This window comes from Bos javanicus, chromosome 17, assembly GCF_032452875.1.
Source record: "Bos javanicus breed banteng chromosome 17, ARS-OSU_banteng_1.0, whole genome shotgun sequence".
Taxonomy (NCBI): Eukaryota; Metazoa; Chordata; class Mammalia; order Artiodactyla; family Bovidae; genus Bos; species Bos javanicus.
The window spans coordinates 17281582-17304590 of NC_083884.1; the positions used below are offsets into that span (position 1 = coordinate 17281582).

Here is a 23009-nt window from a genome sequence, read left to right on the forward strand (position 1 = left end):
TGTAAGGATTATGTACTAACCAGAATATGTTAGTAGCATATCTTGTGGGGAAAGGCAGACTAAAAATCAGAAAGTATATTATATTCTCAATTCTTAAAAGCCACCAAACTATTCACAGTATTGTCTGTGGATGGTTAGGTTGAGAGTTTTCCTCCTCCTCCTCTTCCCTCTACTTCTTTTTTCCCCTTTCTTCCTCTTTTGTATATTTCTCAAACATTTACAGTGAATATGTAGTAATTTTATAATAAGAAGCCTGTTATTAAAGTTTCCAGTAGGATCACATCTTCCATAGGTAGAAAAATAGATGTTCATTCATCTTAATAGGAATACATTCATTTGGGATATCAAGATCAGAATACCAATCGTGTGTACACAGTTTATTGATGAGATGTACCATTGATTTCGTGCACAGAGTTGTTTCATCTGGTGGTTAATGGAATCACTGCCATGGCTTCCTGTTGTTGCTTAAAGTGAATTATTTCAGTTGTATCAAAGGGTAGGTGATGTTGAGTTTAATTAGGAGGAATCACTTGGAATTATTTGGAGTTATTATGGCCTACACAGTGAAGTTGAGTCTTCATGCTCACTGCTTTCAGAGCAAAGGGATTTTTGGTCTTGTTGACAGGCAAGATGCCCAGAGTGGGGTTTTGAACTCTTGCCAGATTTGTTTGTGAAGCAGAAGAGGGCATATACCAGAACACTTGGGCTTGGGCTCTGTTGCGGGCGTGTCAATGCATGTGTTAGGGGTGAGTAGTTACCAGGACACAGGGAAGTCCCCTGGGAGGCAATGGGGCAGGTCAACAGTAAAGGGTGCATGTGAAGAGTCAGGGTGGAGGGCTGTAGCTGCTCATTGATTGTCCAGCAGGGTGTTTGTGGGGGCTTCCCAGGTGGTGCTAGTGGTAAAGAATCCACCTACCAATGAAGGAGATGCAGGAGACACAAGTTTGATCCCTGGGTCAGGAAGATCCCATAAAGTAGGAAATGGCAACCCACTCCAGTACTCTTGCCTGGGAGATCCCATGGACAGAGAAACCTGTTGGGCTATAGTCCGTGCGATCACAAAAGAATCTGACACAACTGAGCATGTGCGCACGTTCTGTTTTAAAGAACCAGAGATGTATTCATCAGGCAGACTGTTTCTCTGGGCTCTTTTCCAGTGTCAAAGCTCATCCATAAAAAAGCAAACAAAGCATTGTGCTCCTAGTTACCTTAATGTGAATTATTTACCTTATGGGATTAAAGAGAGAAATTGAATACTGACCAGTGTCTTTGATTTCTCTGCACGTGAGTGAACTGCTTACTCCTGGAATAAGGAGAACAAATTTGCCAAATGAATCACAACTTCATTCCAAAACCAAATAGAATGATTTTTCAGTATCTATTTTCAATCATTTGTCCCCTTGTTATTCTTAATTACCAACTATAATTACTTGCTTCTGTTACCATCGTCATGGCTGTATAGCTAGAAAGACCCAATTGGGGAATCTGAATGGTTGAGATACCTAATCCCATATTATTGTCAAATTAAATAACCCATTCTGGCTCTGAGAGCCTTCAACTGGACAGTGTATTCCCTTCATCTCTACTTAATTTTGACACCTACATCAGTGGTTGTGATATGTTGGGTTTCTTTCCTGCATGGAAAAGAAATTTATTTAAACTATAAATTTCATGTTGGCAAACAAAATGATTTTTGCTGATGCTCTGATAAAGAGCCTAACAGCAACACCATCAAATGTATTGAAACTTAAGGAACACCCACTCAGTTACTTTTTCTCTAGAGCCAGTAAGGATTTGAAATGAGCAAACACAAGTTGGCCAAAGAAATTTCACTGTCTTTTTGTAAGAATAATGTTTTTCAAAAAAGTAATTTTGCAAAGAATATTTCAGAATACTGGGCATGTTTATAAAAGCTAAGATAGCTTAGTCACATAAGGAAGCATAATATTTTTCAATGTCTTTATATTTGGGATAACCATACAAAAATGATAGTTGTTTCAATTATTCAACAAGTGGTTTCTAATGAGTTTTTTTTATAATCATTGGTAATACATATTAATTGCAGACAAATGGAATCAATTCAGATAAGTAAAATGAGGAAAAAGGAATCAATCTCTAACCTTCCTACTCAGAAGTAACCACTGTGAACCTTTTTGGTTATATCCTTCTGCTGCTGCTGCTGGTAAGTTGCTTCAGTCGTGTCCAACTCTGTGTGACCCCATAGACGGCAGCCCACTAGGCTCCTCTGTCCCTGGGATTCTCCAGGCAAGAATACTGGAGTGGGTTGCCATTTCCTCCTCCAATGCATGAAAGTGAAAAGTGAAAGTGAAGACTTTATCTAAATTATTGTAAAGTTATATTTATGTATAATGCAAAAGTGAAAGTGAAAGTCGCTCTGTCATGTCTGATTCTTTAATTTTAATTGTGTAAAACATAATTGAGATAAAACTTATAATTATATAAATATAATCTTTAAAAGTATGAATTAGCATTTATTGAATGCCTATCTTAAACCCACTCCAGTATTCTTGGCTGGAGAATCGAATGAACAGAGCAGCCTGGCGGGCTGCAATCCATGGGGTCGCAAAGAGTCAAGCATGCACGCACGCTTACTGTTGTGAATCGTGTATTTTTTTTTGAAAATACATTTATGCCTTCTATATAGGTAGATTTTCTTCTTAAATTCTGGGCCCTGGGGCCTGTGTTCTGCGATATTCAAAGGTATGCAAAGATATATGAAGACTAGGGAAAGGAAAGAAAGCCAAGAAGTCTTTTCTTTTTGTTCTGGCTGTGCTGGGTCTTCACTTTGTTAGGCAGGCTCCTCTAGTTGTGGCACACGGGCTTAGTTGCCCTCAGCATGTGGAATCTTAGTTCCCTGACCAGGGATCAAACCCACAACCCCTGCATTAGAAGACTGCTTTTTAACCACCCGACCACCAGGGGAGCCTTCATAGGCCCTGGTCCTCTATCTTCTGAGACCTGGGAGCTTTGATGGCAGGGGCGGGAGCTGAGGAGAAGGAGAGGTTTTTTTTCCCTTCCTCATTTCTTTGACTACTAAAGAAAGAGGTGAAGATTAGGTGCAGAGGAAGAGAGGAATGCAAAGATTATTTGTTTCTCCTTCTGCTGCTTGTCTTTAAAATTTGCTTACAAAGGGCCTCCGGCAGAGGAGAAAGGAGCTGAGGAGCAGCCTAAGACTCTGACAAGTTTAAAAAGTGCTTGGGAGATCAGTACTGACTATTCAGCCGTTTCTCTCACCAGCCCACATCCTTCTAATTTTAAGGGCCTGAGCAGGTGTTTAGGTTTTATTTTGAAGTTTATGTTAACAGCAATGTAAAAATAGCCGTTTTCACAATATGTGTTTACATCCTGTTTCTAGAAAATGTAGTGTGTGAAGGAAGAATCACAGTTTCCTAATATTTGGTTTTGTAAAAAGATTCCCCTCTTTATCAAAAGCCTTATATGAATAATAGGATATTTTAAAATAGCAGTATACTACCTTGCCTTTCAGATATGACTCAAGAAAAAAAAATATGCAAAATTTAGGGCCAACAATTACATAGTATAAGAGAGGAACACCTTAATTATAATGAACTTCTCTGGCAAATTAGTGCTTAGACCACTTCCTGACCGTTTAGTAAATGCTGACCTAAGGTGCAACACCTTTTCTTTAAAATGTGCCACTATGCAGGGGGTAAGACATTTTTTTGAAGTATGAACTCTTGAGTCATTCTTTTTAAAGTGTACTTCCTGTATCTCTGGATTTTTTAAGCACTTTGGGAAAATCCTCAGACATTGTACCTTTAAATACAGCCTCTCTTGTGTCCAATGGTTCATTTTGAGGCTCTCATTAGATATACGTTAGACCGTCTTATTCTTTGTCTTCCACATCTCATAACTTCTTTAGCGTATTTTCTGTCTCCAGGTTTCTGTGCTGCATTGTCAGTAATTTCTTCTGACCCATCATTCTGTTTACTTATTCTGTGTTTGTCGGTGTGTGCGTCTTCAGCCACTCAGCCGTGTCCAACTCTTTGAGACCCTGTGGACTGTAGCCCGCCAGGCAGAAATTCTGTCCATGGGATTCTCCAGGCAAGACTATTGGAGTGGGTTGCCATTTCCTCGTCCGGGGGATCTTCATGACCCAGCAAAGTACTTTTATTTCAGGAGTTCATCTTCTTTCCAACAGTTGCAATTTTCAGTCCCCTGATCACTTTTTATCTCCGATTGCTTGCTTATTTGGGGAAATCGCTTTTTTATTTTTTAACCATTCCTTACTTATTTTTTATTCCAACATATGAAGTGCTTGTTGTCTAACTCTGTTGTTTGTTATTTCTGCTTCTTATTCATGATGAAGTTCAGATTTGATTGATGTTAACTGTGAAAAACTAGAAAGTCTAAGTTGAGGTTCCTTTCCTCCAGAGACTCTCTGTGTTTGTCATCAGGACTTGCTGATGTAGGGCCACTTTAGACCCTGCCCAGCATCTCAGGCTTAATCAGGGGCCCTCTGGCTCTTCTCTGCCACCTTGGTACTGCCTCACATGCTAGTCTCCCACCATAGCCGTGACAATAAGCATTTGCTCTCAGGAAAACACCACTTTTCCAAGCCCTGGGTTTTTTTTTTACTATTCAGCTCAGATGTCTGTCTTACATCATATGAGTTCAGAGAGGGAATACAACTTTTCTGTGCTGACTGTTTCAAATTTGAAAAGGCCCCTCGGAACATCTAAACCACCACTCTCCTGGAAATGGAATTATGTAGCATCATGTTGCCCTTGACATGTAATGTCCTTTGAAAGTAGTTTGAGATCAAACCAAGAACCCAGTGTCCTGAGTCAGAGCTGGTGGTGTTGCCTGAGATGGAGACAGGCTGCCACCCTGCCTCTGAGCTGGCCAACGCAGGGCACCGCTGAGTTGACCGTTCCCTGGGGGTTGCTGCATAACTGAAGAGACTGCTTTCTAATCGGTCCATGGGGTGGGTAGCCAAGGGAAGCAGAGCTGACCATGCTCTGATTCTGCGATTTGCACATCGCCACTCTTAGAGGCGTGATCTCAGTGTGCCCAGCACCCACCAATGGCATTGGGCACCTGGCAGTAAGTAGTGTTTTATTACCCCAGATGGTCAAGCGAAATTACAGAACTTCCAGAATTGGTTCTTTCCTCCTAATGAGATTAGCCAAAAAGACTAACCAATCTTCATCTCACCTTGCCTCATGGAAGCTTGAAAGTGAAAGTGAAGTCGCTCAGTCGTGTCCTACTCTTTGCTACCCCATGGACTATAGCCCACCAGGCTCCTCTGTCCATGGGATTTTCCAGGCAAGAATACTGGAGTGGGTTGCCATTTCCTTCTCCAGGGGATCTTCCCAACCCAGGGATTGAACCCAGGTCTCCCGCATTGCAGGCAGATGCTTTAACCTCTAGATTTAGTCTTTTTTTCCCACGGCCTTCCATCTTTATTAAAATCTATCACTACTCCTTCCAAAGCACTTTTTTTATTACTAACTTCTTAACTAAAAACTATGGGCAGAGTGGTTTCACTCTCATTGTGCTCTTCAATAATAATAACCTCGACATTTCTTTTTCGTGTGTATTTTAAAGTAATGATGTTTTATAAAATGTCGCCGGTTTTCTAACCTCTATTTTGTTCTTCATTATCACAGTTTCTCTAGTACTCTGTGTGATTTGTAGTTTCAATTTGATGTGTGCGCTCACCTCATCCTTTTATTATATTAGTGCCTAATACAGTCAGAGCTTGGCCTCACTCAGATTTCTCAGTAATGGATAACTCTTGTTTATTAGGTTTCAAGGCTTGAAGACTCACTATTATATCTCTCCTGAGCATTTTATTCAAAGAGAGAAGGTGGTTACTTACGTCTTTACTATCAGCACATTAACTTTGTTGGGGGAGTTAAGGAGGAAAAAAAGGCATGACTTGACATTCAATTGTGCTCAGTAATGGCCCATATCTAATGTGTTCAGCCCCTTATGAGGTTGTAGAGCATTTTGAGGACTGAAGCGTGAGTTGGCATAAATCACACTGCAGGCTATGTGTCTTTGGTTATGCAGTCAGAGTTACCAGTTACAATCCGTCCATACTCATGGGGAAATTAAAATGTTCACACCACTTATGGTTGCCTGGGGATAAGGTTGGGAGAAAAGGATAGTTAGGAAGTTGGAGATGGTAGTGTATACACAGCTCTATTTTAAATGGATAACCAACAAGGACGTACTGAATAGCACATGGAACTCTGCTCAGTGTTACGTGGCAGCCTGGATGGGAAGGGAGTTTGGGGGAGAATGGATACATGTATGTATATGGCTAAGTCTCTTCACTATTCACCTGAAACCATTAACAACATTGTTAATCAGCTATATCCCAACACAAAATAAAAAGTTTAAAACTAATAATAAGAAAAAAAATGTTCATACCATTTGGCCCAAGCATCCCACTCCTTTGAATTTATCCTGAGGATTTGTCCAACAGCATTTTTAAAAAGCACAAAGCTATACAAAATGATGGGTATTATAGCATTTTCTTTAACAGAAAAGAATAGACAGTATTTAAATGCCTGATATTTTAGCAAATTAGGGGGCATTGACTTGATGAACTATTATGCAGACATTGAAGTCATAATGCTGACTGTAGAAATTCAAGGGACACTTAGTTATGTGGTAAATGCACAAAATAGACGATTGAATTAAATATTCACAATGATTATAATTTGACAGAGCAGTAGACTTACAGACAAAAATTAGACAGAAAAATGTAAAACAGAGAATTGTGTTAGCTTTGGGAAATAAAGGTAATTTTATTCATTTGAGATATTTCCCTTAAATGTCATCATGTGGTTTTTACAGCAAACGTGCGATTTTTTTACAGCAAACGTGAAGAAAAAAAAGAAAGTGTAGATAAATATAGGACATCTCAATTGTCTCACAGACCAGGTGCTTGCAGAGTTTTCCTACTGCCTGGGGAGAGAGGGCTTGCAGTGTGAAGTTTCAGGGACCACATTTTCCACACTGCTCCCTTTGGAGGGAGAGATGTTTTGAAGAGGTGGCTTTAGCAGAGGAAAGGAGGCTGGGTCATTTATCTCATTCTCTTTTTCATTTTTATCACTGTTGACAGATACTCTCTTCTCATGCCCGCCCTCATGGCCAAATGCCAGAGGCCCTTCTTCCCTTTCCAGAGCTTCTCTAGTCGGGACAGCCTTTCTCATACACACTCGGATGACACCCATGAAATCTTCCTTCACTTTCTCATTACTTTTCTTTCCCATTGTATCCACCAGTTTCAGCATCATCTCTGGTCCCGGTTTGAAACCTGCCTAAACATTCATTTTCCTAAGGACCCTATATGGACTCATCTGTATGGACTTTGGGCATCCCAGGTGGCGCTAGTGGTAAAGAACCGGCCTGCCAATGCAGGAAACGTTGAGAGACATGGATTTGATCCCTGGATCAGGAAGATCCCCTGGAAGAAGGCATGGCAATCCACTCTAGTATTCTTACCTGGGGAATTCCATGGACAGAGGAGCCTGGTGGGCTACAGTCCATAGAGTCACAAAGAGTCAGACATGACTGAGCAACTCACTTTTCCTCATATCCATTTCATGAATATTGGTGCCTGTCCTCAAGTTGACTTAATGCTCACTTACTCTGATTTTCCTTGCCTATTTGCACAGGCCTCAGAAGAGGGATCTCCACCAAGTGTGTATCAGAAAATGTGCTCAGTTGATCCAGAAACGTTGTCACTTCTAGGTGGGCAGATGCCAAGTGTTTATTTCCAATGGCAAACTGATCATGCGAATAGTGACTTTTTTGAGGACTTAACGATAGAACATGCACTAGTGGAAACACTTTCTACTTAGGATATAATTTGTGCTTAACTGCAGTCTTATTTGTGGAGTTATCCAGGTTTCACAGGTAAGGAAACTGAGGCACAGAACTGCTAAGCAAGTACATAGTGACCTAGAGTATTGCAGACTCCAAAAATCACCCATCAGATGGCAAAGATTGCCACAGCTGGAGTTGAAGGTGACTGTGGGAAGGTTTGACTTCATTTCAGTATTTCAAACCTTGGGAGCTTTCACATAAACATCTGAATTTTGGCTTTTCTTTGAAAAATAGAAGGGTTTGACAACAATTTGCTGGAGTTGAGTAGAATCTGTTCCTTTAGAGGGGAAATAGGCTGCCTCCCACCATGCCACAGTTGGGCTCATGTCACTTAGAATTTTATCATACTTTTCTTTTTCACCAGTTAAGATATTGTTTCACTTTTTTCTTTTTTTCCTCTGCTTAATATTTAAAAATTTTCCTGTTGATATACAGTCTTGCTTTATTTAGGGATTTCTGTTTAATCTTTGTAACTTTGAGTATTATGGGGAATCATTCATGTGAAGTCCCAAGTGGCTCAAGAATTTGAAGTTAATCAGTCCCTAGGAAATGGACTCAGTGAACATAATCACTGAAGAATAAAGCTGTCATAGAGCAATGAATAGAAATGGAAAGTATTTGACTAAGGAAGACTTTAGCTTTGTGTGAAATCTTCAATAAAATTCTGTTGGTTTCCTTGTGATACCAGAGCTTGATATTCCCTATGCTTCATTAAAAAAAATTGGCACTGCCAAAATAATGATTTTAAAACACAGTTGTGATGGTATCACGTCTCTGACTAAACAGCCTTTGCTGCAGCCTCACTGCCTTGTGGAAAAGGTCAAGGCTTTGCATGGCTCACAGGGCTCTTGTGATCTGGCCTGTGCATTCTTCTCAAGCCTCATCTTCCATTAAAATGCTTGAAACTAGGAGCATTGGAAATATAATCAAATGAAGTGTTACATGAGTGAAATAGTTGGGGAAAGTTTAAATTTAGGTAGACAGGCTGGGTAAGACTTCACTAAGGAAGAGACTTTAAGTAATATGAAGGAGACACCCAGGTGAGTATCTTGGGACGACCATTCCAGGTAGAGGAAAGATGTGCAAAGTCTCTGAGTGCATGTCTGCTTGGCAGAGGGGAGCCCAGTGTGGCTGGTATAGCAGTGACCGAGGCGATCTGAGAGATAACAAGGAACCAGGACAAAATGAACCTTTAGGTCTAATGACATCTACATGACTTGGAAGCCCTGGGCTGGTTTTCAGTAAGGGAATGACATGATCTCACTCACACGTTTAAACAGAAGCATCCTGGATCTAGTACTGTTACAAATTGAAAAGAACAAGGCAAGAAGCAGGGAAATCTGTTAAGAGGCCTTTGCAACAATGCATGGTAAGATATCATGTCAACTCAGACCAGCATAGTGGAAATGGAGGTGATGAGAACAGATAAGATTCTGGGTATCGTTTGAAAGATAAATCAGCACATTTTGTTAACAGGCCAGAGGTGGGGTATGACGGAAAAAGTAGCATCAAAGATGAGATGAAGTTTTTCAGACTAATCAGAAACGTTAATATTAACTGAGCTAGGGAGGATTTAAGAGGAACATGGTTGGGGGATGGTAATGCAAGGAGTTCCATTTGAAACAAGTCTGTGATGCCTGTTTAACATCCAGGGGACATGACAAGCAAGCAACTGGATAGATGAGTCTGAAGTTCAGACTGAAGGTAGAAATCAGTCATCAGCATACAGCGTTATTTAAAGCTATGGTTCTTGCTGAGAACACGAAGGTCTGAGGCCAGGAGTGTTCCAACCAGTCTTAGAGGTCAGGGAGATGAAGGGTGACTGAGAAGGAGCAGAGAGAAAAATAAAACACAATTAAACACTCTTGATGTCCTGGAGCTTAGGAGGGTTCAAAAAAGAAAAAGTGGTCAATCGCTAATGAGAACTCAAAAATGAGAAGTAAGAATTGATTATTGGAGTTAGCAAGTGGAGGTCACAGGCAACCTTGAGATCAGGCAAGGTCCCTGCTCTTGGAACTTACATAATAGGAGAAATACAGACAATACAAAGTTTGACAGATAAATACATAATATATATTGACAGGTAATGAGGAGTGCTATAGAAAAAAAAAAAAGAAGATAGGGTCATGAGATATAATGACTGGGATGCTCCTGTATATAGGGCTGTCAGGGAATACGTCTCCAAGAGGTGTTATTTGAGCCAAGACCTGAAGGGAGTGAGGGCACAAAGGTTGGTATGAGGACCCTGCATAGCCTTATGGATTCTACACCCAGCGTCCTTCTGATTGGCCAGATGTTTGGACTAATTGGTTATTTCCCAGAAGTATGCCAGCTGTTGAATATATTTCATATTACCCCTGGCTGAGCCTTGTGACTATATGGGGAAAATGGCATTCTAGATAGGAAGAACAGCACAGTGAAAGCCCAGGAACAGGGCATGTTCAAGTGTACCAGAAGCCAGTCCTAATCGAGTGGCTGGAGCAGGGGGAGGCATGACGTGGAGCTCTGCTGCTTTCAGAAGATCTCTCCCAAACATTCGCTCTATTATCTAACAATGCTTGCTTGTGCTCATGCTATCGCTCAGTCGTGTCCAGCCCTTCACAGCCCCATGGACTGGTCTGTCCATGGTGTTTTTCCAGGCAAGAATACTGGAGTGGGTTGCCCTTTCCTTCTCCGGAGGATCTTCTCAACCCAGGGATTGAACCCACATCTCTTGCATCTCCTAACGATGCTTAGTTACCTTAAAAGGCTGTCATTCACTGAGTGTATGTGTGTGTGAATGTACAGTGCATATGTGTATATGTGTGTGTGTGTGTACATTTGTAATTATTACACATGTAAGTTTGCTCATTGCCAGTGAGAAGAAACGACTTTCTGCACATACATCAAATATACCACTATCAAATATTATACTCATCAATTTTAGTCATGTATTTCTAGAGAGAAAGGAAAACTTTAAGAGCTGAGTGTTGTCTTGAATATTTTCTCACTGACATGGATTTTTTATATAGTGAAATATCAATGGTCTGTCATAGTTATAAACTTACCAAACTCCTTCCTGAGACTTCTAGGCCTATAAACTCACAATTTATTTGGTGGTTTGTTATAATCTAGAGTATGGTTGATTGGAACGTGCTTTTCTCTGGGTTTTAAGAACTTTTTCTCTTGAATCTACCTGTATAATAAAAAATAGGAAAAATCAAATTGTATCTAGAAAAATATTTATCCATAATTAAATATTCTAACTGCTACAGTTTCATTTCTGTGTGCTACTTTCTGATTTTTATTTCAAATTTGTATATAATTATGATATATTATATTAAAATATATGTGTGTACATATATATCTTTTGACTTTTAATATTTTTATAAATACTTCTCCATATTTCTTTATATACACTTATGTGTGTATATATATCTTTTTAATGGCAGCATAATATTCAGTATTTATAAATTTAAAATAATTTTTGTAACTTTCTCACACTTTGTACAAAAATAAACTCAAAATGGTTTAAAGACTTCAAGGTAAGACCTAAAACCATGAAATGCCCAGAAGAAAACATAGACAGTACGCTGACATCAGTCTTGGCAATATTTAATCAGATCTGTCTCCTTAGGCAGGGTAAACAAAACCAAAAATGAGCAAAAGGGACTAGATCAAACTAAAAAGCTTTTGCACAGCTAAGGAAACTATCAACAAAATGAAAAGTTTGCCTACTGAATGGGAGAAAATACTTGCAAATGATATGTCTGATGAGGGTTTAATGACATAAAAAAACAACTCAAAAAATGAACAGAAGTCCTCAGTAGACATTTCTCCAAAGGATACATACAGATGATCAACAGGCACATAAAAAGCTGCTCAACATCACTAATTATGAGGAAGATGCCCATCAGAACCAAAATGAAATATCACCTCTCATCTATCAGAATGGCTGTTAACAAAAAGACAAAAAAAAAAAATAACCGAACTGTTGGCGAGGTTGTGAAGAAAAGGGAACCTTCATGCACGGTTGATGGAAATATAAATTGGTGTAACCATTATGAAAAAATGCTATGGAAGTTCCTCACAAAATTGAAACTAGAACTACCATAGGATCCAGCAGTTCTACTCAGTTCAGTTGAGTTCAGTCACTCAGTCATGTCCAACTCTTTGGGACCCCATGGACTGCAGCACGCCAGGAAATCCTACTATTGGGTATTTATCTGAATAAAAGGAAAACACTAATTCAAAATGATAATCCCCTTTATCTTCATTGCAGCATTATTTATGATAGCCAAGATATGGAAACAACCTTAGTGGCCATCAGTAGATGATAGGATAAACAAGATGCTTGTGTGTGTGTGTATTTATATATATATATATATTTATATATATATATATATAATAGATATGTATAATACATATGTGTAAATATGTTTTTGCATGTGTGGCTTCCCTGGTGGTTCAGACAGTTAAGAATCTGCCGGCAATGCGGGAGACCTGGGTTTGATCCCTAGGTTGCAATGTGGGAGACATGGGTTGGGAAGATGCCCTGGAGGAAGACATGGCCACCCACTCCACTATTCTTGCCTAGAGAATCCCCATGGACAGAGGAGCCTGGCTACACAGCCCATGGGGTCACAAAGAGGTGGACATGACTGAGCAACTAAGCATGCACGCATGTGTACACACATACACATATACACACAATGGAATATTACTCAGCCATAAAAAATAATGACCTCTTGCTATCTGCAACAACATGGATGAACCCAGAGGTATTATGCTAAAGTGAAATAAGTCAAACAGAGAAGGACAAATACTATATGAATTCACTTATATGTGTAATTTAAAAAACAAATGAACAAACATACTGAAATAGTCATAGATGCAGAGAATAAATAAGTAGTTCCTCGAGGGAAGAGAGGGACAGGATATAAGAAAATAGATGAAGGAGATTAAGAGGTGCAAGCTTCCAGTTATAGAATAGTCATGGGTATGAAATGTACAGTGTAAGGAGTACAGTCAGTAATAATGTAACATCTTTGTATGATGACCAGTGGTAACTAGACTTATTGTGGTGATCATTTGCTGGCCAGGTTGCAGCTGCTGCTGCTGCTGAGTTGCCTCAGTCGTGTCCGACTCTGTGCGACCCCATAGACGGCAGCCCACCAGGCTCCCCCGTCCCTAGGATTCTCCAGGCAAGAACACTGGAGTGGGTTGCCATTTCCTTCTCCAATGCATGAAAGTGGAAAGTGAAAGTGAAGTCGCTCAGTCGTGTCCGACTCTTAGCGACGCCATGGACTGCAGCCCACAAGGCTCCTCCGTCCATGGGATTTTCCAGGCAAGAGTACTGGAGTGGGGTGCCGTTGCCTTCTCCGTTTGTAATGTATAGAAATACCAAATCACTATATTGTGCCCCAGGAGCTAAGACAGTGTTGTAGGCCAATTGTAGTTCAAAAATAAACAAATTCATAGAAAAAGAGATCATATTTGTGGTTACCCAAGGTGGGAGGTGGTAGGAGGAAGGATTGGATGAAGACAGTCACACGGTACAAACTTCCAGTTGAAAGTTAAATCAGTGTTATAATGTACAGTGTGATAAACTGTAAACGTGATATGTGATAAACATAATTTGTGTTGCTGTAGGTTATGTATAAAAGTTGTTAAGAGAGTAAATCCTCTTATCATGACAAATTTTTTTTTCATTTTACTTTTATTTTGTATCTATATGAGATGATTGATGTTCACTGAATTTATTTATTTCATGATGTATGTAAGTCAAATCATAATGCTGTACACCTGAAACTTATACAGTGCTATATGTTAATTATATCTCACAAAAACAGAAAGGGAAAGAAAGTTTAAGTAATTTCTATACAACTTCAGTATTGTATGGATAACTATATGTGTATGTTGCATATATATTTCCACTTCTAACGATTTAGTAAATTTCCACATTTTTAAAAATCATATTTATCCTTCTACTGACAGCATCATATTCAGTTGTATTAATTGCCCTCTAAGGTACATGGCTTCTCCCCATTAATGGGCACTGGAGTTGTTTCTGTTAGTTTTTATTGTCATACACTTTTTTAAAATTATAACCATAGATTAATTTACAACAGGGCAGTCACTGAACATATTTATTGTCTTCTCATGGGCAAATATTTCTCCAGATAGGTGGTATTTGTAATGTCATTAGCAATGAATGAGTTTATTTTCTCCACTCTAACCCTGAAGAGTATTTTTTTTTTTAATTAAAAAATGTTTTCCTGGACTATTTGCTGGTATACTTCCCTTTATATTTCTTTAATCATTAGCAATGACTTTGTGGGTTTTTTTCCCTACCTTCTGTATTTCGTCTTTCATTAAATTTTTGAATTGCTTACCCACTTATTCATTGGGGTTTTACTGGTGGTCTTATTTAAAAATATTTTTTAATTTCTTAATATTTATAAAAACATTAAACATTTTTTAATTTTACTAGAAATTAACCCTTTACTTCTTATAGTTTGTTGTAACCTTTTCCCCCTCTTCCATTCCATTTTCCCCTTAATTCTGTTGTCCTAAAAGCTCTTATTTTTACCATTTTCCTCTTGAGTGTGCCACTTGTTATGTCCTCTAGATCTGTTTCTTAAGATTTTTTTTAGACTAATGTCCTTATCCTTGATTGTGTTGGCTACACTTTTCAATTACTATCTCTAGTACTTAATAATAGACTATAATTTCTCTTTGACTGTTAGCAAAGTATAAACCCTTGAAGCACCTCAGATCAGATCAGATCAGATCAGTCGCTCAGTCGTGTCCGACTCTTTGCAACCCCATGAATCGCAGCACGCCAGGCCTCCCTGTCCATCACCAACTCCCAGAGTTCACTCAGACTCACGTCCATTGAGTCAGTGATGCCATCCAGCCATCTCATCCTCTGTTGTCCCCTTCTCCTCTTGCCCCCAATCCCTCCCAGCATCAGAGTCTTTTCCAATGAGTCAACTCTTCACATGAGGTGGCCAAAGTACTGGAGTTTCAGCTTTAGCATTATTCCTTCCAAAGAAATCCCAGGGCTGATCTCCTTCAGAATGGACTGGTTGGATCTCCTTGCAGTCCAAGGGACTCTCAAGAGTCTTCTCCAACACCACAGTTCAAAAGCATCAATTCTTCGGCGCTCAGCCTTCTTCACAGTCCAACTCTCACATCCATACATGACCACAGGAAAAACCATAGCCTTGACTAGACGGACCTTTGTTGGCAAAGTAATGTCTCTGCTTTTGAATATGCTATCTAGGTTGGTCATAACTTTCCTTCCAAGGAGTAAGTGTCTTTTAATTTCATGGCTGCAGTCACCATCTGTAGTGATTTTGGAGCCCAGAAAAATAAAGTCTGACACTGTTTCCACTGTTTCCCCATCTATCTCCTTATTCTCCCCTTTGCTTCATACTTCTAAGGTTTTGTCATCCCTTACTTGAGGGACAGCTGATATTGACAGTATTCTGTAATACCTGTCTCTCAAAATAGGTGCCAACCATGAGCCACTGGCCAGGTCCTGACTGTGGCTGAATATCATGCCTCCCTGCTGCTTTTATTTTGAAAGGCTGTTACTTCTACCCTGGTTTTTAGATTTTACCAGTAGAGAAAGTGAGAAATGAAAGAAGGATTATGTTGATCCCTGTCATCTTGCTATAGCTAGGCAGCTTCCACAAAAGCCATATGTAGTAAACATGCTTTCTTCTTCATTCTCACAAAATTACAGCAGCCAGCTCTTTGTCACTTACACACCGTACTGACCCGTCCTAGATGGCTGCATGCCAAGATGGGTCTTATGGGCTCTGTTCACTGGTGGCCTATGAATATGAAATATCTGTAACATTCCATCAAAACATAGCTGAATGGAGACCTTGCACTTCACTGTATTTCCAGAAGCTTCTTTTAGCTCACTATGCAGCAACTGCTCTGAATTACCCTGTCACTTCTCCACACAGTCTCAGCCAAGTGATGGTATATTATAGCAAGTTGTATCTCACTGGTTCCATTCAAGGTTTGGTTTTCCAGGGAGTGTAAGACGTGGCTTTACATGACATGGATGAATGTGCCCATGAAAGTGAACGTAAGGAGTAGAGTCTGTCTTGGTCTTTGAAGAGCCTGCAGAAAGTGGGTCACAACGCTTCTGGGTTTGAGCTTTCCCTGGTCTTCTCTGTGATACCATGTGTTTCTCAGGCATCATCCATCATCCTCTCATTGTTCTATTTGTTTCCCTCCTGGTTTATTGCTCTATCACTGGTAGGAGGCTTCCTGGGTAATTCTGCATTACAAGTGACAGCTTTGACCGTCTTTGAGTGAAAAGAGCAAAAGTGACATCCTGTAGAAATATATGACACATTAAATTTATTGATGAAAAACAATATACAGTTTTAACAGAAGGAGGGATGGAAAGAGTCAGAATACCCCTACCAAACAAAAATTGATGAGGCCCTTTTCAGAGTCAGTCAGTCTATAGCCTTAGGTGTCTCTAACTGTGATCCCTAGAAGGTACTCTTCCGCATGGAATCCAAGAACAAAGTCAAAAGTATAAAGAAGTTTCTGGTATCCACTTTAGCATCCTTTGACAGAATTTCCTATGTGTTTAGGGGAGCAGTGGGACAAATAAAAAAAAATCTTTATTCGGCTCCATTTTCTGTTTTTTTTCCAAGGTAAAATGATTTATAACCAATATCCATTGATATATTACTTGAGATTATTTATTTACAATGAAAAATGTATCCCATGAGTCACCCACTTTGTGTGCATCTGTCTTTGATCAGTTCTGGGAATGTGCTCAGAGTTTCCAAGCCCAAATCCTGGATCGGGACCAACCTCTGCCTTTCTCTGCTACAAATAAAACCCCAGTTGACAGTGGAGAACTGTGGGGGTACAGAAAGAGGTCAAAATTCCTTCTGCAGGGAAGGTTGAAGGCATATGACGTGTTCAGAGGACTGTCGTGTATGTTTTGACATAGGTCAAACTAGCAACTTTAAAAAACCAATCCCCCACGCATGTTTCTTCAACTTTTTTCAGATTTAGGCAAGCTGTGAAATATTAAAGCAGGGAAACACACACACACTGTGCTCCCATGAGCCTGGAAAGATCTGGACTGGACTATGTTTGAGTGTTTTTTTGTGTGTGTTTTCTTTTAATTCTGCAGGGGAGAGGGGTGATTTTTAAAAATTGGTGACTAGGAAAAGTTAGGATTTAAAAGACAAACAAAACGATAAGATCCAAAAATGTACTGCAAACCAGGTGAAACAAAAAAGATATCTCCTTACATCCTTATATCTGTTTATAAGGAATAACAAACATACCTCCTCTTACCTTAGACCCACGAATTATGAGGCCACAAGACTGTACTGTCTGGCAGTAATTCCCTTACCAGTGGACGAAGCGTGGAGAAAACTGAGCATGATGAATTGCCTTTTGATTTGGATTAATCTTCAGCTGGCAAAAAAACAAAATAAAAATGGTCATGGGAACAGAGCAACACAGATGTTCGGAAGCCGAGGACGCAGTTTAAAAAGAATTCTTCATACACCATGCTTCCAGAGATACGGAACCAGTGACTCATCAAGTGTGAACTTCAATTTTGGCCCTGGTGGGTGTCAGTAAATTACAGTTTTGTGAAAGCAAAGTCTACTCTGCAGCTTCCTCCCAGACTTGTGGTTGTGTATTTCCTAGAATGCTTCAATAACAAGTTTATATAAATGGTCCAAGCTTTGGCAACCAAAGAATAGACTCTAGTCCAGTCATGAATGTGAGTAACAGAAAAGAATGCTTTCTATTTAAAGAGGAGTGTTGGTATCTGTTCAGGTAGGAAACAACGTTTGAAAGCTTTGTAGAAAAATAGCTCCTCCAGCCCATCCAAAGTTATGAGAGAGAGAAAACGTTATCAGCTATCAATCAGACCAAGTTGATACTTGACAACCTTTTGCCTGTTGTACTGAATCCCATCTTAGGATCTTAATTAATTCCAGCATTTCTGTAATTTTAAGATGTTCCCATTTCTATCCCATCTCCTGTATCTCGTAACCCTTCTCTTTGGCTTTCCTGTTAAACCATTTTCCCTTTCCCTTTGTAATTTATTTCAACTCAACCTTCCATGTAGAGACCTTGACCAAGAAATATGGTGTATCTGAATGACTCTGTGCGACCCCATAGATGGCAGCCCACCAGGCTCCCCTGTCCCTGGGATTCTTCAGGCAAGAACACTGGAGTGGGTTGCCATTTCCTTCTCCAGTGCATGAAAGTGAAAAGTGAAAGTGAAGTCACTCAGTCGTGTTTGACTCTTCACAACCCCATGGACTGTAGCCTACCAGGCTCGTCTGTCCATGGGATTTTCCAGGCAAGAGTACTGGAGTGGGGTGCCATTGCCTTCTCCAATAAAATGTATTGTATAGATATTTATACTTGAGGACTAAGAGAACCCTTTAGTGATATTATTTATCTAAAAATGATTATAATAATAATTGATCAGGATATGTGTGTAAATAAAAATAGATCCCTACACTTCATAGGTTACTGTATCAGCATAATTGCTTAAAATCAGGCACATCATTGACATAAATGTTTAGAGCCCAAGATACAAAGCAGAATATTTTGAATGGAGTCAGGCCCTAATAAGGGTTCACTGAGCTTAATTTAGGGTTTGTTGTATTGAAGATAATTATTTTGGCAGTGCTTATCCAGTTTCTCTGGCACACACACATTGGAGAGTGAAAGGGCTGTTGTGACTTTCCGTTTAACAAGATGCTTCTGTGAAATCTCCTGTTTTGATTTAAAAGCGTATTCTAGTCCAGTACATCAGTGTTGGGAGTTTCAGTAAAGCATAGTGAGTCAGGACATGGCTTGCATTACTGGAATCAACACTTTTTAGCCAAATGCTTTTGTACAAGTTTCTCAACCTCTCAAAGCTGCCAGTTCTCTTTTCTATAAAATGGGGATTCTATTGGGGTGGACTTCATAATCATTAATAAAGCATTTTGCTAACATATATTATATGCACTCCTTCCCCCTTCCAAAAGCCATCCTCTAAGATGCTTACTCCTTGGAAGGAAAGTTATGACCAACCTAGATAGCATATTCAAAAGCAGAGACATTACTTTGCCAACAAAGGTTCGTCTAGTCAAGGTTATGGTTTTTCCAGTGGTCATGTATGGATGTGAGAGTTGGACTGTGAAGAAGGCTGAGCACCAAAGAATTGATGCTTTTGAACTGTGGTGTTGGAGATGACTCTTGAGAGTCCCTTGGACTGCAAGGAGATCCAACCAGTCCATTCTGAAGGAGATCAGCCCTAGGATTTCTTTGGAAGGAATGATGCTAAAGCTGAAACTCCAGTACTTTGGCCACCTCATGCGAAGAGTTGACTCATTGGAAAAGACTCTGATGCTGGGAAGGATTGGGGGCAAGAGGAGAAGGGGACGACAGAGGATGAGATGGCTGGATGGCATCACTGACTCGATGGACGTGAGTCTGAGTGAACTCCGGGAGTTGGTGATGGACAGGGAGGCCTGGCATGCTGTGATTCATGGGGTCGCAAAGAGTCGGACACGACTGAGCGACTGATCTAATCTGATCTGATGATGTGTTTGGTCTGTCACCTTAATCATGCATGCATCTTTTAAAAATATAGTGTTCTTGCCTGGAGAGTCCCAGGGATGGTGGAGCCTGGTGGGCTGCCATCTATAGGGTCGCACAGAGTCAGACACGACTGAAGCAACTTAGCAGCAGCAGCAGTAGCAGTGTTACTTTGCATATGAATGTTTAATTTGCATAAAGAAGAGAAGGAAATGTTGATAGATATCAATAGAATATATTGACTTCAAACCCACTACATACCCCACAAGGATATTCTGAGATTTTAATAAGATAATGTCAATAACCTCGGTGCTTCTTAGATGTTGGTTGTTTTGGAGTCTCCCTGATCCTTCCAGAGGGATTCCCAGGTAGCTCAGTGGTAAAGAAGCCATCTGCCAATGCAGGAAACGTGAGTTCGATCTTTGGGGCGGGAAGATCCCGTGGAGGGGGGATAGGCTATCCATTTCATTATTCTTGCCTGGGAAATCCCATTGATGGAGGAGCCTAGCATGCTACAGTCCATGGGATCGCAAAGAGTCGAACACGACCGAAGCGACTGAGCATGCATAAACACACGCTGATCCTTCCAGGTAACCTTAATGCTGTTGTATGTGTGTTGAGGGTGGGGAGATTATTTTAGGGGCCTGAAATCAAGGTTGTGGTCCATGAATCCTGAGTAGTATTTTTACTTCTGCATATACTTCCACTTGCAGGATGACCTCTTTGACTTTCTTCCATAGTACAGAAAGGAATGATTACAATTAAACCATTGTGTTCCTTGGAGTCAGAAACTGGCTGTTAATTGAGCCACCCAAACACTGACCTTACACCCAAACCTATCAAAGTGGCTTCCCTTCCCTTTATGCTAACCTCCAATTTTCTACCCTCCTAAAATAAGTTAATTCTGCATGTTCACCCATGGCTAATCTGGTTAACAGTAGAAGATCAGATGTCCAAACCTGGACTCAGATGCCAAGAATGTATTGGTAGGAAGAAAGCATTTACATACGTTTAGTCTCCTTACATAGAACTTCTGTAGACAAGATGTTAAACCTCAAGTATCATGTGAGTTTGACCAGGAATGCCTAGAATCAGGCTTCCTCCTTCTAGCATTACTGAGCGTTTCAGAACAGATGTTTTTGTTCAACTGTTTGTAGCAGAAATGAATACTTGATGAATTTTTGCATTAAAAAAGTGACCCATTGTCATATTATTAATAGCAGTAAACTTCTAGAAACTCTTCTTTGCTGTCATTTAGGTATAGACTGGCATCTAACATTTATGAAACAGGTTCAGAAGTCAGTTCTACAGGTAGCTTACCCCTATTTTTCACAAACACACCAAGTTTTGTGTGTCTTAAAATCCCACTCTCTTCTTCACTAATTACCTCCCTAGCTCTTAGGAAGATGTCTAGTTTTCCTTTCCAAATGAGTCTCTGTTATTTATTTGCAGGCTCACTGCCCACAGAGAAACTAGATTTGAATTTTTTTGTTTTTTTTACATACCAATACTCAGACTATATTTTCCAATAAAAAGTCAGAGCAAGCACATTTTCAGTCTGAGAAAAGATTGTCATACAATTCTACCAAAGTCTTTCCTGGAATATTTACTGCTCCTCTCAGTTTACCTGGAAGAGGATGCTGAGGACAGACTTCAAGGACTTCAGAACCTTCCCTGATTCTCTCTGCATGTGCTTTTTGTTGAGGATATAAGGAAGAAAGGACAGACACTACCAGCCCCATCACCCCCAGCATACATAGAGGGAGGGAGTTGGGATGGAGGGGAAGAGAATGAATATATGAATACAAGTTGAATGCATATTGCGTTCAAAATGCAAGTTGAACATCTATACAGGAAATAGGGATCACTGCCCACAATGTGGGAGACCCGGGTTCTATTCCTCATTCGGGAAGATCCCCTGGAGAAGGAAATGGCGATTCACTCCAGCACTCTTGCCTGGAAAATCCCATGGACGGAGGAGCCTCATAGGCTACAGTCCATGGGGTCACAAAGAGTCAGACACAACTGAGTGACTTCACTTTCACCTTCAATAGAAATTGCTAATTACTTCTGATTTTTATTTTTCAGTTTATATATTCCAGTATTCAGTTTTCTGTTTCATACTGGTAGCAATTGCTGGTATCTTTTGTCATCCTAGAGCTTTTAGGATCTGTTTGCTTTGTACATAGTAAAGGAAATGGCAACTCACTCCAGTATTCTTGCCTGGAGGATTCCATGGACAGAGGAGCCCAGCAGGCTACAGTCCATGGGATCACAAAGAGTTGGACACAACTGAGCGACTGTCACTCACTCACTCACTCACATAATGAAAAATCAAGAATGTAGTCATGGAGCCAAATTGCATTTTTTCAGACTCATCTCATTCTTGCATAGAAAGAGCCTCAAGGAAAGAAAACCAACTCAAATGAAACTAGCTGAACTTTGAGAAAGTATCCAGTTTTTGAAATGCCTCAGAACTTTGAAATAGTTTGTTCTTTCATAATAATGTCGTGGGTATTTGATGTCAAAGTTGAGAGACCTGGAAGTGTTGAATTGACCTTTATTTAATCTGATTGATTTAAAATTTTGTCTTGAGCAATTTAATTCTTTAGGTAGAATGAGGCTCACATTTTATGCAATAAGACTAATAGCCTCCTGATGCACAGTGATTCCTTCAGGATGCTATTAAGTAAATTGAATTTCTCTGATTCACTAGAAGTTGTTGGGTTTTATTGATTTTCCTCCTCATTTTATTATAGGTAGGTAAGCTGAAAATGTCAGCTGCCAGAACATGACCAATAAATACCTGTTTAATTTTTACTGATGATTTCATATTCTTGAATCACTAACTTTTCAGAGAGAAAGTAGATTCTTTCTCGTATGAGCCCCATTGAGACCTATAATTATGTACATAATTTTTTAGTTATCAAGATAGACCTTCATGAAACATTCTTTGAAAATAAATTAGGTCTTATCTGTGGGGGCCTGTCATTCCCAAGAATGAAATGCACTTATCAGAGTTGCTTCTTGAGACATAGTTCATGGTGGTGTTTGCAGATGGTCCAAGACTTAATGTTAAATATTACTTACAATATTCCTCTACATAATGGACATCTGAAAACTTTGTTCAGTTCTTTTCTGTTTTCTTGCATTATAGTTGATATAAAGCAAATATCATCTTATTGGCATCTTCCATTCATTCTATGGTAGTTTTCTTTTTCTTCATTTTTCTTCCCAGTGGCAAGCAAAAGTAATCCATGGAACTTTCTTTATGTTAAAACAGCCCACAAAAGAAATATATTTGAAAAATTATTCTCCTAGTCAGAGGCTTCAAATTGTATTTTACAGAATCTTGGTATCTGGGGGACTATAGGCCAGGTGCAGCTCTATATTTATGTGAGAAGTATGATTTTTTTGTGGGGTTTCCCTGATGGCTTAGTGGTAAAGAATCCACCTGCAGTGCAGGAGATGCAAGAGACTCGGGCTTGATCCTTGGAATGAGATGATCCCCTGGGGAAGGGAAATGGCAACCAGCTCCA

General features: G+C 39.8%; 1 protein-coding gene across 5 annotated transcripts in view; it reads left to right on the forward strand.

Annotated features, from left to right (window-relative positions):
* The window catches only part of RNF150 (ring finger protein 150), a 279374-nt gene that overhangs the window by 80678 nt on the left and 175687 nt on the right, over window positions 1-23009 (forward strand). The window lies entirely within an intron of this gene.